The following is an 18,926-nucleotide window of genomic DNA, read 5'->3' as shown; positions in this document are numbered from 1 at the left end:
TAAACTTCCACTCGTGTCACAAAACCTTTGAGTGATTTTTAATAACGAAGTGACACTCTCTCTATCAACTGCAAAAAAGGCAATATCGTCGGCGTATGCCAAAACACGCACTTCACATGACTGCAACCTGAAACCATTAATCCCTGCATGGTGAATCACTTTCTGACACAATGGTTCCAAAAATAGAGCGAAGAGCAAAGGACTTAAAGGACACCCCTGGCGCACGGAGGAAAGTACTTGTATGCGCTGTGAGAGTTTCCTATTTACAATTAAATTTGTGGTTGAATTTTTATATGCCAATTTAATACCTTTACATATGATCGCACCAAGACCAACGTACTCAGCTAGCATGAAGAGTATATTGTGTGGAACCATGTCGAAAGCCTTGGCTAGATCAATTTGCAACATAGCTACTTTTAGTAGCGCAGCGTCACAATACTCCAAAATGCTCCTGGCAACATGAATATTCGTGAATATGCTCCTACGCTTGATGCCGCAAGTCTGATGTGAACCGACCAACTTGTATATAACTCCTTGCAACCTCCCAGCCAGAACTTTCATAAACACCTTATAATCTACGTTTGTTAGCGTGATTGGCCTGTATCCTGTCACTTTGCGTAAAACATGTTGCTCTTTCCCTTTAGGAATCAGCACGGTGTGCGCTCGATTAAACGATGGAGGCTAAGCTCCGCGATCTAAAGACTGAAAAAACCTCATGCAATGCGGCGGCCATATCCTCCTTGAACGCCTTGTAAAAGGCGGCATTAATGCCATCTGGACCAGGTGATTTGCCCATGCCGAGATCATCGATAGCCTTCTCAATTTCCCCTATACTAATAGACATTTCCAATAAATGTGTGTCCTCAGCGTTAAGTGTCGGCATTTCTATCAAGAACTCATCTGCAAAACCCGGCTCTTTTGGTTCGCGATAAGCAAACAAGTCCTGATAATAGTTTTCAAAAGCTTTCATAATATCTTTATTTTCTTTCAATATTTTACCATTCCATTCTATCTCTAGTATGTCGTGAGCTCGAGCATATGCCTTTTCATCTGACAAGGCTCGCTTTGTCGGGGCTTCACCTACGAGGTATCTCTCAGCTCTTGCTCGTATAATTGCGCCTTTATATTTATCTTCTTCAAGACATTCAATTTTGTTTTTGACAACCTGCAGTTGATGTGTGAATAAGCCCGGGTTTTCTGCTTCAATATTCACCAAATCATTTAGCTCTGCCCGTAGCTCACGTTCCTGTTTTCGAGCTTGGTACTGCATGTAGCAACCACACTCTATTGCATTCATTTTTATCTTTTGCTTAAATAATTCCCATCTTTCCGTGGCACTCCTTTCTGCGTTTTTAAAAAATTTCTCGATTTCCATCTTTGTCTTATCTACAAACCCTTCGTGCGTAATTATCTTAGTATTCAGTTTCCATGTTTCCCATACAACCTCCTTTTTGCACTTTCTACCCATCTCAAACAAAACTAAGCAATGATCACTGAAGGAAACAGCATAAACGTCATAGTTCTGACACAAAGGTACTATCTCAGAACAAACATATGCTCGATCTAGTCGTGCGTGACTCGAACCTTGAAAATGTGTGAAGTGCTGGCGACTGCCACCCATCGCAAACAGAGCTGCGTCATGTAAAAAGTACTTATTAAGGCTGTCTCTAAGCAACCCAACGCTTTCATCACCTAATTTAGCAGTATACGTGCAATCTTCTTGGGTCAAAACACAATTGAAGTCACCCAACAGAACCACACATTTCTGACATTCAAAGTACGCTTGCATTTCCCGAAAAAACAAACATCTGTCTCTCGAATTTGTAGGTGCGTATACACAGATAACTCTAAATTTAGTGATCCCGTAGCAAAAGTCACACAAAACAAAACGCCCATGTAGGCAACTTTTGACCTCTTCCACTACAATACCAAGAGAGTTCTTGACAAAAATAATACATCCGGCTGATGCTCCCACTGCATAGCTCACACACGCATTGTACCGCAATGAAAATTCTGCTACCAAGCTATCAGTCGCGTCCTCAGTACTAACTTTAGTCTCCTGGACCGCGAGCAAGTCAAGGTCTTTTTCTTGCATCAAGCGTTTCAACTGGTACTGTTTGCGACGCGTTCCTAGACCGCGTACATTCAGCGTACCAATGCGTAAAGGCGCAGTCATGCTAGCCATGTTGATGACAAAGATGAAAACTACGATGCTGCGCTTACCGTGTCTCGTATACCATGCAGTGGGAAAACCGGGGTCTTACGCGTCTAGATCGTGTCCCCGAACCGGCGACGATGACGCCGACCGGGTTTCGAGGGCATATTTTTTACTCTTAGCGCCCGTGACGCGATGCCACAGACGCTCCGGGCGTTTCAGGTTGCGTTCCGTGCTCTCCACTCGGTAACTCTTGCCGCGTCCCGTGGTCGCTTCCGGAGACTTTGTGCCAGCTTCTGGCGTAGCGATCTCGCCACTGGTACCCATATCTTCCTCCATCGATTCTTGAATGTCCTGCTGGCCGCCTGTTGCGGCCAACTCCTCGGATTCTTTCGTTGAGTCTTTGCCATCTTGCGTTGTCGCGTCGGCTGTCTCTTCTCCAGTTGCCTGAACTGCGGCGTCGGGTCCCACGACGTTGCTGCCAGGGGCCACCTTCTCAGCCTCTTCGGCGTCCATTAGATTATCTTGGGCGTCGTCTGTTGGCAGCACGGTCTTCGTAACTCTGGCATAACTCCTGACGCAATCTTGACTTTCATGACCAAACGCTCGGCATACACCACAGCGGGGAGTCCGGCAGTCTCGTCGTATATGTCCTTGCATGTGACACCTTAGGCAAAGCGGTGCCCGACCCGGGGCCACAAGAAGGACGGTGCCCCCTCCAATCTTAAAAAGGTGCGGCAAGTCTTCTAGCACCACGCCTTCCTTCAGTTTCAGTCGCACCACCCTCGTCGTTGATATCGCGTGTTCAAAGCCAGCGACGGTCCAGTTGTCGTTGGAAACCTCCAGAACTTCACCAAACTCACCCAACGCTTGTCGAACGCTCTCATTCGAGACCGCAAAGTCAACCCAGTGGATTTTCACGGTTACATCATGTTGGATAGGGTCGATGATAGCACAGAAGCCACCCTTGACTCGGAGTCCACCTGTTTTGAGTAATGCTTCTTTGTCATCCTTGCTTCGCATCTTCGCCAGCCAGATGTGATTCATCTGGAAGGCTCCAATGCCAATGATCGCCTTGATGAGTCCCACTTCTTCCAACGGGGCCCGAAAGTCTTCCAACCGGTATGGTCTTTTTTCCAAATCCCCGTGCAGAAACACACACTCTTCCATACTGTCACCCGACGGCAATGTAGGCAACCGAAACCGGTAATCCGATGGTGCAGAAGGGAACCTAACACCGCGGCCAGCAGCGGCCGCCGAAGCACCTCGCACGGAGTGAGCCATCACACGTCCGTCTCCCACCGAAGCCGAACGCACAGTGACTGAGCTACCACATCGGCCTTCCCTCCATCCACTTTTTTGGGTTTATATGTGAATTTAGAAGTAGGAGTGACAGTCAGCACCATCTATAAGCCAAACGACGAGTGTGAAAACACTCGAGTATAAAGTTGGGCATGTTGGTAAGACATAGTTGGTCGACGTAGCGCGTTTTAGAAACATAGGACAAGGGAAGGGACAGAAGGGAGCGCTTACTTCCAACAAAATCTTTATTTCGAGGAGCGTACATGTATATGCTCACGAAATTTGAAGACAACAGATAAACAGATGAAAAAACCCTCAATTGCCATGCGCTAAAAACTTATGATCTCAAAAACGAAAATTCTTTTCACAAAGACCGAGAGAAGGAGTGCTGACGCAGTTCAGCCCTAATATACTAATCTTTTCTGCTTCAATAATCTCCCTTGTCACTTTATTTGTATTTTTTCCTATAATTTTCGTACCATGAAAAAGTGGTTTGCAGCCACACGTGCAAAAAATGTAGTGCCAAAAAACCATCTCGACCATTTCTTACGTTGCGAGCGTGTTCGCGGAGCCAGTCATTAATGCACCTGCCAGTTTGTCCTATGTAGTATTTACCGCATGAAAGAGGTATCTGATAGATTACAAATTGTGCGCATGTGACAAACTGTGTTAAGTGCTTTTTAGAGCATCCCGGTTTTGCATGTGAAACAACTTTCATACACAAGTACGAGAGCTTTCTCGGGGCAGAAAACACCACATTTACATTGGCCCGCTCCCCAACCTTTTTCAAGTTGTGGGAGATTCCATGCAGATAAGGCACTACGGCAAGCTTCTGACGTCTTACTGGCTCATCATGAGGGAGAGCTTGCTGCAGTACTGAAGCTTCTTGACCAGAATACCCGCGACGGAAACGTGTACGTGAGAGGGGTAGCCAGCGACCAGAAGTCGTTCTGCTTGTTCCTTGAAACTAGCTGCCATCAGATGTGGACAAGACCTCTGTAAGGCGTTACTAAAGCACATATTTACAATGCCTCGTTTTACGAGCTTAGTATGGGCAGAGTGGTACGGAAGCAAGGGTTTGTTACTCCTCGGCCTGTACATCCAACAAATGTCGTCTAGGTGAAAAATGAGAGCGATATCTAAAGATCTAAGAGTGTTATTAACAGGCAACTCATGGGTTAAAACAAGGGGACTAAACCGCTCCTTGATGAAGTTGAAGATATCTAGGGCACAAAAAGTGGGGTCACAGTCAAGAAGAATGAGGAAGTCGTCAACAAATCTAAAGATGCGCATGATTCGGTTGTCACTAAGGTCACCGGAAACGGTTCTGTCGAGCTGGGCTAAAAACAAATCACTTAAGATTGGAGCAATACATGATCCAATACAAATGCCCTCCTTTTGAAGGTGGGGCTTCCCGTTCCATTGAATAAAAGTAGATTTCAAATAAAAGGATAAAAGTTCTAAAAAGCTACTAGACGATATACCAGCTCTATTCTGAAATGTTATGCTACCAAGCTTGTCAATGCACTCTTCTACACAACTAAGAATCGATTTGTGAGGCAACGATTAATACAGATCTTTTACATCAATGGAAAAACCACACATGTGCTGATTCGAACGGGGTCGGACGAAATCAAGAACTTGATGGGAATTTTTCACGAGAAATGGGTCATCTACTGTTAATAGACCAAGCTTACTTTGTAAAAACAACGCAACAGTTTTTTGCCACGTGCCATTTTCTGAAACGATAACATGAAATGGTTTTTCAGGCTTATGTGTTTTCGCACAGAAGATTACCTCAAGACAATCTTTTTTGCTATTTGCTATGTCACTAACAAGTTTACTGAGGTCGAGCTTTTCAAACATCTTTTTTGCCTGAGACTCTACTTTAGAAAGAACAACATTGTCGTAACTTTTGAAAACAGATGAAACAACTTCATTTGCTTTAGAACTGAAAAGCTTGTAAGAAACAACAGCAAACCCTCCTTCCTTGTCGGCTGGAAGTACGGCGAGGGCGTTGTTCCCAAGGTAGGCCTCCACTTTTCTCAGCGGCAATTCGGAAGAGTGTTGCTTCGAATGAAGGAGCACATCAACACCTGCTGACACACACCGGTCATGTTCCGAGTCAATTGCCTTCCCAGAAATTTGGCGGACCAAGCAGAGCCTTTCAGGTGCGGAAAGCCTTGGCTCTACCGCAAACTTCGGTCCTAGTGACAGGGTTTTCGACACTTCCGGGGGCAGCTGTAACGGCTCCAGCCTGTGAACGCTACTCTTGCCTTTATCATCCCGTCTTGGTGCCGATCTAGCCTGACTTCGCAGACGAGCCAGATCACAGACCCAAATAGCCTCTGTAGTTTGATGAATGGCGCGCTGAAGTTCATGAATGGCGCGCTGAAGTTCATGGCGCGCTGTCTTCTTCGCTTGGCATCATCGCTGCTATTCAGAATTTGAAGCGAAAACCACTGCCATAGCAGTCACACTTGCCTTCTGAACTCAGTCCTCAGAATCTTGCACACTCTTATGCCATGTCCGACGGAAGGGGTGAACCCACCAAAGAGTATCCGGACTTCTTCAGAAAAAATGTTCTTCCGCAAATTTTCTTCGGAAATTTTCTTCCGGTTGCGGAAGAAAATTTGCGATGGAGGCGGAAATGTTGTAGGCCCGTGTGCTCAGACTTGGGAGCACGTTAAAGAACCCCCGGTGGTCAAAATTTCCGGAGCCCTCCACTACGGCGTCTCTCATAATCACATGGTGGTTTCGGGACGTTAAACCCCATATCAATCAAATTAAGTGTTCGACAATTCTTGTGATTCAGGCTGTTCTGCCGCGCACTGTTCTCGCTTCGCAAGGATCGATTGTTTATTTCCACGCCATAAACTTTCGACGGAGCACGTGCACATGGCGCCATGGACGCACAACGTGAAGACGTGCTCGGGTAAAAAGTTAGTTATGAAAATCATCAAGTAATCTATAAATCGAAGCATTCTCACATTGCGCGAACATTGCTGCGTGATGGCGCGAATATGTCACTTGCTTTTGCGCGCGGAAAGCGCGCGGCTGAGAGGTAACGTTTTGATTAGTGTGTACTACCACGCAGGATTCACAGCAACACCTTGCCCTAGTTTTTATAGATGTGTCAAGTAGCCGAAGGGGAACGATACTTTGGCATTGGTTAAGTTTCGTTGACGTTTCACAAGGGTATTTAGCTCTTTTGCAGCAATAACCTTACTCTTCCCAAAAGCCATGGTTTGTGTGGCCTACTGCTTTCAACAGAATCATTACTGTACAAAGTACAACTATTTATAAGACATACACTTCTATAAGTGTAACGTCACCCGCATATATTTTTCTCTCACTAATCCTCGCATTCAATACACGCGCTCCTCTTCGCGGGTTGTATTAACTGATGCACGTGAGGCGCGAACGTTGCAACAATACCTGGTCGCGTCGTTTGCTCGACTATTGTTCACAATTGCCGCATCTTATTTTCAGTGACTCTGTTGCTCTCTGGCATCAACCATTCTGTTTACCAGTAGCTCAGCACATCACGACTGCTATAACAGGAGAGACGTCCCAATAAGCAACACAAAAGGAGAACCGCAGGACGAAATCATCCTCGCTACCCTGAGCTTCAGACAGCTGGAAAAGGCCTGTTTACATGACCTGAATGAGCGAGGCTTATTTCTGTGTCGTTTATTTAAACTAGAATGCATGGCGTAGCCTATTTAGCGAGTTCTCGATGCGTGGCAGCGGGCACACGTCCTTTTTAGCAACGTTGTTCAGCTTTTGGTAATCGACGCAAAAGCGTAGCGTTTTATTTTTATTTTTGACTAAGACGACTGCAGATGGCCAAGCACTGTTGGAAGGCTCGATGTTGCTGTCGTCAAGCATTTCTCGCACTTGCCTACCGATCGCTTCGCGTTTTGTTGACATGCGCTAAGGCTGCTGATGTATGGGGTAGACGTCGTCGTACGTGATGATCCCGTGCCGAGCGATGCAAGTCTGACGAAGCTTAGAAAAACTGATGAAGCATGAGTGGAATTCAAGCAAAAGCTTCCTCAGAGCTGTCTGGTTATTCGATGACAGGTCAAAACATATCGATATTGCCCAGTGGCGTATCGGCGGTCTCCGCCACTTCAGATGTAGAGCAGTTCCGACCGTTTGCTGTTTCATCTTCAAATGCTAATGAAGTACCGCTGATATTCGTAACAAGCAACTGAGATCGGCCATAGCGAAGCTGTATGGTGTACTCCGAGGTGCACTAACACGTTGGGTAAATAGGTGGTCCACGTTACTTTCTGTGACCGCTTCACCATTTCGAAATCATCAGAACGTGACGTCAACTATAACACTGCCCCACGGAGAAAGCGTTACACTGTCAGCAGAAACGCAAAGAACGTCGGGACTCCGTTGATGGTTGTGCTGTTCCGTTGCTCTTTCAGCTGAGCAGGTGATTCGACGCTCTTGGAGGTCAATAACAGCCCCAGAATCCTGGAGAAAGCCGACACCGAGAATAACATGACGGAAACATTCACATAGCACAACGTAACTTGCTACGAAATTTGATTCGCCCATCTGAACTCTACTCGTGGAGGTTCTATTTGGAGCGACGACGTGGCCACCATCCGTTCGATTGATTGATTGATTGATTTATTGGTTTGTTGGTTGGTTGGTATGTAAGGTTTAACGCCCCGAAATCACCATATGAATATGAGAGACGCCGTAGCAGAGGGCTGCGGAAATTTCGACCATCTGGGTTTCTTTAACTAGCGCTCAAATCTGACCAGACGGGCCTATGGCATTTACGCCTCCACCGAAGATTCAGTCACCGCAGCCAGGACTAAATCCTGTGACTTTCAGGTAAGCGGTCAATTACCTTAGCCGCAATACCATGGCGGCAGGGCAAAAGCTTAAAGATGATATCGGGAGAACAGCATATCATAATACTTTGAGGGAAGCTTTTTTCGCTTTGATGTTTAAGTCTTTAATGTTTAATGTTTAATGATGCGCCTTACGACGCGTCATTATAAAGAAAACGTGAACGATAAATCTCGTGTACTTGCACCCTGTATAGTAAAAATTATGCAGATCCCAGGTACCTTAAGAATCGATGTACTAAGCATGCGAAGAGAATATGACCATGTTGTAAGATTTATTGAGCGACAGCTCATGAAATGACGCTAAATATATGTGTAAATGTCTCACCCACAGACATATGCTGAAGAATTGCAGATGTATATATCCGTTTGCACTTGCGCAACTATGCCAACAGGAAAATGAGTATTCGCAACACCATAAGCGATCAGCTGATATGAAGCGCTGGTGCTCGTGAAGATGGTAGTCCTGGACGCTGATACGTAAATCAACTTCAGCGCATGACACTCAACTTCAATTAATGTTAACCCGATGACTGCATCAAGATAGTACATATGTAAGCTTGATAAAATTATATAGCCAGCACTGCAGCCACAACTGAATTTTACGAACATTATTGCCTATTTGTAAAGCAGTTCCGAGAAATCGATTCCTATATAGAACCCTGACTTTAATTCTTTGCATTCGTCGAGTCAAAGCTGCCTATGTCAGGTTTTTCTTAACGCTCACACGCTATTATTACGCCGGTGTGTTCTCGTTGTTCGTGGGCATATGCCAAGTTTCAATCACCTGTGGCACGTACCTGCACACCACTGGCGCATACCCGACTGCGGGTATGTGACACTGTTTGGCGAGACGTGGTTAACGACGTCTGCGACGCGATTGTGGCATAATTCATGTGTTGACGAGCGCGTGAAATTTGTCATACCATCTCATTCTCTGATACTAGTTTTAGTTCACGCGAAGCCAAGGATTGATCGATTGATAATTTATTGATGTGTGGGGTTTAACGTACCATAACCACCATATGACTATGAGAGACACCGTAGTGGAAGGCTCCGGAAAATGCGACCACCTGAAGTTTTTTAACTTGCACCCAAATCTGACTACACGGGCCTACAACTTTTTCGCCTACATCGGGTATGCAGGCGCCACAGCCGGGATTTGATCCCGTGAAGAGCAGGTCAGCAGCCGAGTACCTTAGCCACTAGACCACCGTGGTGGGGCGCCAAGTCACGGGAGTGATCACGAGAGCACCCAGAGTTAAGCGGCTAGATATACAGACAGACAAACAAATATGCGCATAGACGCCAAAATTGCATACGGTAGCAACGAAATTCTCTGCACCTAATTGAGCTTGGTGGCTGAAAGCGCACAGTTTCATAGTAGTACTCTGGAAAGCAATCAGGAATTACGTAACGAGTCGGTGGTTGACAGATGCTATCCCTTTACACATTTTTCGACCACCCACTAGCTGCTACCAACCACTCGTTACAGCATAGATGTTCAGGGAATTCCCGTGAACGTCACATAACCCATTCCTTGCTACGTCAAAAAAAATATATTCAAGGAAGGTTTCAATGAGGGTGAAGGGAAACGTTGAGGAAAGGGTGCAATCAAAAAGACAAGAAAGGTGAGGAGGCTTTTGCCTTGATGTCTCTTGGATACAAGAAAGTTATCCGAAAAATTTTGTTTAGGTCACTCGGGCTAACTCCCCGCGTGTCAAAGAGAAAGCCACAAGTGCTCTTAGATGGATGCCATAAAAGAAGATGCGAGGAGGCATATTCTGCTCATAGTTACATTGACAGCGAACACATTCTGTACAAAGTGTTATACTTTTCTTCGCACTTGAACCTAAAGCAGATTACATGCCAACATACGCATGCATTCACGAATTGTCAGAAATGCTTCAAATTAAACATTTCTATGAAAACGCTTTCCGCTTTAGAACCAGAACGCAAAAGTGATATCACAAAACCACTTAAGCGATATCACCTGTTCAAATAATAATCACTTGATGAGCTCGGATGCCCACATTGCTTAGTTCATGGCACGGCAAAAGTGAGTGTGTCACGCAACTTAGTACTGTGCAAAGGCTTGTGACGTTAAAGTCTCGTCAAATGAGTGCAGCGTGAAAAACCAAATGAGTTTAGCAACTCCTGTTTCACTAGGAAAGTATTCACACATCCGAACCAGAATACATGAAATAAAGTGCTATATTGTGCTGACTTCTCCGTGAAAAAAATAATAGCAAAGAAAAAAACACAGTGAAGACACAATCACAAGTCAATAACATCACACATGTTCGCACGTTCAATAACGTTGCGTCTCTTTCAAAACAGACCTAAATTGCCGACTGTATGGGCATACGAGTATATATAGCTAGGCGTATAGCCTCCAGGAGTCGACGAGGAAATCATTCGCAGTTTACACCGAACTCCTCCATGACGGCGTGCTATCGCGGTCCTCCCAGCAGTCGTTCTCCTCGAGCCTCCAAAAGGGACAAGACGCTGGACCCGGACAGCGGAAGGCTTTGCGAAAGTTGGTGCATTGCTGTACTACCTGGTTCACCCACTCGCTGCATGTCATCAAAAAGAAAAAAAGACAGGGCGTAAAAGGCTAAAAATGAAAAGAAAAAACTCTGAGCACAATTATTCACAAAAGTCAACTTTGCTAGACCTTAATAATTACAAATAGATTTGCACAGTGTGCATTGCTGATGACTCAATGTTGCGTCCGTCGACGTGGCTGCACAACATTGAGGTCAGCACCACGCATCATCCTTCTTGACGACTACCCTTGATAACCAACAGCAACCTCTTGTGACTTCGCAGAACACTGCCGCCAAAGAAACATTATTTTCGAATTGACTCGGGGAACTCTATGCGAACAATCACTAAAGGTGTGGACACACTGAACCGGGTTACGCCGCAGTCGCCATTTTCATGCCCACGTCCTGTGTCTGCAAGAGAAGCCTTGAGGGCATGCATGCCAGAGAGCCATGAGACGTGGTGAGACTACGAATTGCGGGCACGCCGTAAAGATGTTACACGTGACCTCATCCTACGCTTTACCAAAACCAGTCCATGAGGTGCTCCACCGCAGGATTGGAGGCGTATAGCAGCTTCACATGCCTCCCGTTGTCCTTGATGTCGGTTGGCGGCGCTGAATGTGCGCCCCTTCTACAGACTGGCAAAGGGTCAAGTACAGACTGGCAAAGGGTCAAGTACAGACTGGCAAAGGGTCAAGCAGGTGTGCAAGGAACATTTATGGCTAAAAGGGAAAGTGGCAGGTCAAATGACACTCCTTGGTTTCGTGTACTTGTGGACAGGAGCAAAGGCCAGAGAGGAAAACCAGGCAATGGTAGAGTGTATATCAAAGGACATTCAGGAGTTAGGAAGAGAGTGCGAGATAATTATACTAGGAGACATGAATGCGCACATAGAAGATATAGATGGGTATACCGACCCGACAGGCAAAATGATCATGGATATGTGTGAAAGGCTTGATTTGATCATTTGCAACAGTACCGAGAAGTGTGAAGGGCAAATAACATGGGAGGTAGGAAGGCTTCAGTCGACGATAGATTATGCACTGATGTCACATAGGAAGTATGATAAGCTCAGGGGAATGCACATAGATGAAGGTGGCTCCAGAAGTCTGGGTAGCGATCACAAACGTATCAAGCTAAGTTTTGGAAGAGCAGTGAAAGTGGGAAGGAGACAAGATGAGCAACTACCGGAAAATTTTTATCCAGAAAGGCAAATTGAAATAGCCACTAAACAAATTGAGAAAGTAATCACGGAGGATAATAAGACAGTGTGGACATACACGAATCTAATTAGACTCTTTGAGCTGGAGCTTGCTAAGACGCGTGGCAAGTCACCCCGAAAAAGAAGACACAAACCCAAAAGTTGGTGGGATGAGGAAGTTAAGAGAGCCATAGCAAAACGTCAGGAAGCCTCTAGGGAACACAGACATGCTAAGCAGTGGGGTGAACCGACAGATGATGTTGAAAGAAAATGGGCAACCTTTCTAAGCTGTAGAAGGGATGCATCCCTTCTGATCGATGAAAAGATTAGAAGGAAGGGAGCTCAGTGGCTGGCAGAAGTACATAAAAAAGATAGAAAGGCAGCTGCGAAATTTTGGAACCATCTAAACTCCCTAAGAAAGGAGACGAGCCTAGAGCAGAGTTTTATAACTACAGCCCAAGGTGATAGGCTAGAAGGGGACGAAGCTATTGAATATATAAGAACAAGGGTCACAGAAAAATTTCAACAAAGATGTACTTTATGCACCACAATAGACAGGGACGAATCAAGTGGTGCAATGGCTCCATTTTCACAACAAGAGTGAGAAAGGGCTGAGAAAAAGGTTCCTAGTAGTACATCAACAGGTCCAGATGGCATTCTAATTAGGCTGATAAAGACATTAGGTCCGAAGTCTAAGCAGGCTTTGAGAGAGGCAGTGAATACAATAATAATCGATGGTGAAGTTCCCGATGGATAGAAACTTAGCAGGATGAGCATGATCTATAAAGGAAAGGGGGACAAAGCTGACATAAACAACTACCGTCCTATAACAATGACATCAGTGGTGTACAGGCTGGCGATGCAGATTATAAAGGAAAGACTGCAGTCGTAGATAGAGGATGAGGGGGTGCTGGGGGAACTGCAGAATGGGTTTCGGAAACACAGGAGGTTGGAAGACAATCTGTTCTCACTGACGCAGTGCATCGAAATAGCAGAAAAGGAACACAGGCCCCTGTGGCTAGCATTTTTGGATATCAAGGGAGCGTACGATAGCGTGGTTCAAGATGATTTGTGGGGAATACTGGACACACTAGGCGTGGAACATGTAGTCACTAACCTTTAAAGGGTATCTATAAAGGTAACAAGGTAGTTATAAAGTGGAAAAAACAGGTATCCAAGCCTGCAGAGGTAAAACGGGGGCTTAGGCAGCGGTGCCCCCTGTCACCCTTATTATTCATGATGTACCTACAAGGATTAGAGGCAAAATTAGAGGGAAGTGGACTGGGCTTCATCCTCTCTTTAGTCAAACAAGGAAAAGTTATTGATCAGGCCCTACCAGCATTAATGTACGCAGATGATATAGTGCTAATGGCCAACAACAAGGAAGATTTGCAGAGATTGATGGACATCAGCGGTAATGAGGGAGATAGGTTAGATTTTAGATTCAGTAAGGAAAAATCAGCAGTCATGATTTTCAATGACCACGAAGGTAGTGAGCTTAGAATACAGGAGGTCACGCTAGAGATAACAGATAAATACAAATATCTGGGCGTATGGATAAGCAATGGGACCGAGTATCTGATGGAACACGAAATATACGTGACGACTAAAGGTAACAGGAATGCAGCAGTCATGAAAAATAGGGCACTGTGGAATTACAATAGGTATGATGTTGTGAGAGGAATATGGAAATGGGTAATGGTTCCTGGGCTGACGTTCGGCAATGCGGTCTTGTGCATGAGATCAGAAGTTCAAGCAAGATTAGAAATTAAGCAACGTGGAATAGGTAGGCTTGCTTTAGCAGCTCACGGGAATACACCAAATCAGGGAGTACAAGGTGATATGGGATGGACATCATTTCAGGGCAGGGAAGCTAGCAGCAAGATAAAATTTGAGAAGCGATTGAGAGAAATGGGGGAAGAGCGTTGGGCTAGGAAGGTTTTCAGCTGCTTGTACATGAAGAATGTCGATACAAAATGGAGGAAGCGAACCTGGAAGTTGACTGGTAAATACTTAGAAAACAGCAAGTGGCCAAACCAAAAAGAACTATCGGTTAAGAAGAAAGTGAAAGAAACAGAGACTGACATGTGGAGAATGGGCATGATTAAGAAGTCCGCACTAGAGATCTATCGAACTTTTAAGCAGGAGATTGCCAAGGAAAGGATCTATGATAATACTCGGGGTAGTTCTCTACTGTTTGAGGCCAGGACGGGAGTACTGCGAACCAAGACATATCGGGCCAAATACGAAGGGGTAGACACAGTATGCAGTGCGTGTGGAGAGGAAGAAGAAACTGCCGAACACTTGATAATGTTCTGTAAAGGGCTTCACCCTATAGTTCAGGATGATGGCGCAGAGTTTTTCAAAGCACTGGGATTTAGGGACAGCGAGGGCAAAATAGACTTTAAGCGGGTAGACTAACTAGGAGGAGGTTATCTGATTGGTGGCTAAAGTCAAGGCACGAGTGAAAATTAAACCTTTCACTGCGAAGTACGAATCCTCAACTTCATTATTTAAAGAAAAAAAAGATAAATGTAATGATTAGTTCACTAAGTATCACGGCTAGGTGGCGTTAGCTGCCACCCGATCTAAAGGGTACAGCCACATCCATCCATCCATCCATCCTTCTTTGCCAACTTGGAAGCTTGTTTGGCAGCCCGGTTAGCTAACAACACGCTTAGCTTCGCGAATGCGAGCCACAGCTAGTGAGTATTCTGCACTATTCCGCTTTGAGTAAATGATTTTTTCGTGCTACCCCGCCGCTACTCGCAGGGGCAATCTGGTGAGTAATTTTAAGATTCGTTAGTCGGTGCCACTGCTGTAGGGTCAATCAACAAGTGACATCGACAGCAGTGAAATCGACCAGTGATTTTAATAAAAATTCACTGAATCCATTCTGCGAGTAGCCACAGAATAACACAAAAAGAATTAACGCGTACCATGAAACTAGGCGTTTTCAATAGGTTAATGAATAATGCGAAGAAATAGGTTCACGATTTTTCACCACGGTGTCATTTGTGTGCTTCTTTTGCTCACGTATGCGTACGGGACCAGGCAAGTTTATCGTTACTCTACGCAAGATGTAAGAAAAATAAGTTAAGTGTGGACACTCCACTCGACGACGCGCCCAGATAATGTTTCCGCCTTTCTCCTCTCGACCCCCATGTCGCAGCGCCCCCCACGCAACCGGGACCGGTGCATGTACTACTGAGTACAAGCCCGGTGTGTAGCGTCCGTAAAGGTGCGTTTCACTATAGCGACACGACACTGACATGACCCCGACGAAGACACAATGCAGACGCAGACCACCGGCCGACGAGTCACCCACCGACGAAGTGGCCAAACCCCATGGTCACACTAGGCCGACCATGACGCCTCAAAAGACAGCAGGTCGTCGTAGTGTAACATGATGACAGACCGTAAACCCCAGGAAAACGTATACACAGACCTCTCGTCGGCGTGTCTCCAAGAGATCTGCTGCTGAGCGAAAATTTGCCTCATGTCTATGCTTTAAACTACCTCAAGCCGGCAATCTTGGGGGAGTTAACAATGCCCTCTCCGAGGCTTCTTCAGCCTCTGAATGGGCATCTTGAGCACCCAGCAAAAGTCTTATCTTCGCTTTCCTTTTGTGTCAAACCACCCCCGTCCCTCGTCGCCGTGGATTATGGGGGGGGGGGGGGGGGCGACTGAACTGCGTAGCCAGGAGACAATGGCGGAGCAGAGAGCACGGCTGAAAATGAGCTGCAGGTGTGTAAGTTTAGTCGCTGTCACTGCATGTGCCTCCAATGTGACTACGAAATTGGCCAACAAAAGATGGTGAGCACGGCAAGGCGCAGCCGGAGTCTTCGAGAGACCATCGGCGGACTGTTTGTGTTCTTTAAGTCTGTCTACATAGGAAGACGACAAGACAAAAGACACTCAAAAAACAGTCGGCAAACCAAAATCGGTGTTGTCTCCCTGGTATAAATGCACCTTAACATCGTTGCGCATGTGAGAACCGAACGTTGGAGGTATAATGCTTCCTTCTTTTTTTTTTGTTACACCATGCAGCCAATAGATGGCGTTTTTCTGTCACGAGAAACTAGTAGCGAGCGTGCACTGTTAAATACTACAATGAAGTGAAAAAAAATGCACGTATACCTCGTCGTAATTCAAGTCCCTTATAAGCCCCTGTGTAGCAGCTCCCCCCACAAAACTGTGGCTGAGACGTATACCAAAGGCGAACAATACCTGCATCGCCACTGGGCTACCGAAGTACACCAAAGTCAAAGACATGTACGGAACAGGTCTACTTCTTCCATTAGGTGATACGTAGAGCCTTCACTAAAAGCTCAAAATGAGCGCTTCAACCTAGGCCGCGCTGCAAGAGACAGAAACGAGCTAGGTCTGAGTAACCAAGACCTGCCTCAGATTCTACCCACCATTACAATTCCACCATTGCAAAATATTACTGTGACAAACCATGGGCCACTTTCAAAACTAATGAACCAAGCCGTGGACAATCAGCGAAGAGCTTAGTACACCCATCGGCCTATTCAGTACCATAAAAGTAAACCTGACGTGGAAGAAATCATCTACACGGATGCCTCATGCACTCTTGAAGGCTCCAACACGGGAACAATTGTGAACCTGGGAATAGGAAAAGCATCCTCATTTTTTATTACGAAATCTTGCTTGCTGCACAAAACATCTGAAGGGTACGCTATTTCGGAAGCTATGGCCCATTACAATCAAACAGGATCATCGCCAAGAGCTATTCAAATCTTCACCTCGCGGCAAGTGCTTTGAACACTCCAATTTAAAAGAAACCTGCCAGCGTACGCCAGGCACACCCTGCACTATTCCGCGCAACTGCAAGAACAATCAGTCGGGGAACGAGTTCATTGGATTATTGGACACACCAATATACCGGTGCACGAGCTGGTTCATCAACGAGCCTTGCAGCATCATAGCAAGGAACGACTCGGGGATGACAGCTCGAAGCAGTACGCAACGATTACACTGCATCAGACCCATGAAGGCAACTACCGAGCGAAATTTCACCGCCGGCGACAACTAAGCGCTAAATTAGAAGAACCTACAAAACACCATGCCCCACCACCAAGAGATCTATCTGCCTCTACGAGGTCACACTCAGAAGATTACAAAGGTTCACAACAATCCCGGTCCTTCGCAAGCTAGCAACGACGGAGCATATCCTCTGGGAATGCCCCGCTCACGAATCACGCCGAGCAGCTTATATGAAAAAAGCCCAACGCACCCTGCCTCACCTACAGCAAGACATCGAGGAAACTACGAACTGGATACAAGACCCACTCTTCAGAGCCAGACTGAACTTGTGGTGCGCTGCCTTGTACACGACCACTGTTCCCTGCCCAGCAATAGGAAGCTGACCAGTTTGAAGTCACCCATGCCTGTTTTTGCTATTTTTTCTCACGGTTCTGAAGGCAACAAGCGATAACGCATTGTAAGTAGTCCAATAATAAAGTTTTCAATCAATCTATCAATGTGGGTGGAGAGTGTCCACACCCCCACTTTTTTTTACACCGTGCTCTACGGCAACTTTTGACAAATACTATTATTCCGTCGACAAGGATTTGTTTGAGCCCGTCGACAGAAGGGCAATGCTAGAATGAGCCATTATAGCGCCGCGATTCGCAAGAGTCACCGCACGCACCCAAGTCTCGTTCGAAAAGCCCCTCCCCCTCTCCTTTTAATACTGACCTCTGGTCATATAACGCGAGGGAGTGACCCGTCAGCTGCATAATTAATACGCGCCCTCTACATCCACATTCTGGAGGTCGTACGAAACCTTTTCTGGACGATTCTTCATAGAGGCTGGTGCGGGTGACTTCGTCGTAAGTTGCAGTTGCATATTTGTCCGCCATGAGAATCACACATGTCGCATTTTCTGGCACACAAGACACCGGCTATACCCAGCCTTGTATGGTCACCCTGTGTATAGTGTCATGTGGGAAACTGCTATTATAAAAAAAAAGCTGAATTCTTTTCTCAGCGCACGGCTTAGAGTGTTCCTAATATCTCAGAGAAAAACAGTAAAGTACAGTATACCAAATAATTGCTGCGTGCTGCGTACTCCAACTCGTGTGTCTCCTAATTTGCGGAATCGTACAAACCACGCTCCTTCAAGACAGGATTTTAAAAAGTTTTATTTAGGTGTATGTTGGGAACTCACCGCTCGCTCATGGCTGTAGCAGTAGGCGGCACGTGCAGCGCTGTTGAGGTACATCTGTTCTGCAATGGCGACAATGGGGACATTCATTTCAATGAGGACAGTTTTGCTGTATGAGAAAATGCTAATGAACACGTATGGACGCCCCTTGCTTTGTCACTATATTGTTGCACTGGCAGTACAATTCCTTTCATTTATGAGAAACAATTGCGCAAGCAATATGAAAGTATCCTTTACACTTATTATTGCCACTTTTATTTCGGGCTCGATATCACTCTTATTGTAACCAACATCTTGAAGTTCTTGAGCAAATACATTAAACAGCCTTGTATTTTGAACCTTCCAAAATACGACAGACAGGGACTCTTACTAGGGCCCCAAAAACGCAAGCAATGCTACGTAAGCTTCTTGGTATCCAATCATGTATTCGTTTTCTCAGCCTGATTAAAATATCGGACAAAAAAAAAACACGAAAGTATGCGAACACAGTGAACTTTCAACAATCTTTCATTATACAAAACTGGATTGTACTGATGCGCTTTGCTTTACGAGTAATATTTCCAATAGCACGAGAACATACGATCGGATAATGGTGGTCCCGTAAGATGTCGTTGGCTCATATGACCAAGAAATGGGATTTGTGCACGGC

General features: G+C 45.7%; 1 long non-coding RNA gene across 1 annotated transcript; it reads right to left on the bottom strand.

Annotated features, from left to right (window-relative positions):
* Positions 1–10,530: 10,530 nt before the first annotated feature.
* LOC142803287 (uncharacterized) lies at positions 10,531–18,341 on the bottom strand. The gene is made up of 2 exons (XR_012894039.1): positions 18,281–18,341; positions 10,531–10,910 (listed from the first exon to the last, which is right to left on the bottom strand). It is a non-coding gene; the product is annotated as an uncharacterized LOC142803287 (long non-coding RNA).
* Between the last annotated feature and the right edge of the window lie 585 nt (positions 18,342–18,926).

This window comes from Rhipicephalus microplus, chromosome 3 (genome assembly GCF_043290135.1).
Source record: "Rhipicephalus microplus isolate Deutch F79 chromosome 3, USDA_Rmic, whole genome shotgun sequence".
Taxonomy (NCBI): Eukaryota; Metazoa; Arthropoda; class Arachnida; order Ixodida; family Ixodidae; genus Rhipicephalus; species Rhipicephalus microplus.
The sequence above is the reverse complement of the archived record's forward strand: the minus strand, read 5'-3'. Positions and strand labels throughout refer to the sequence as shown.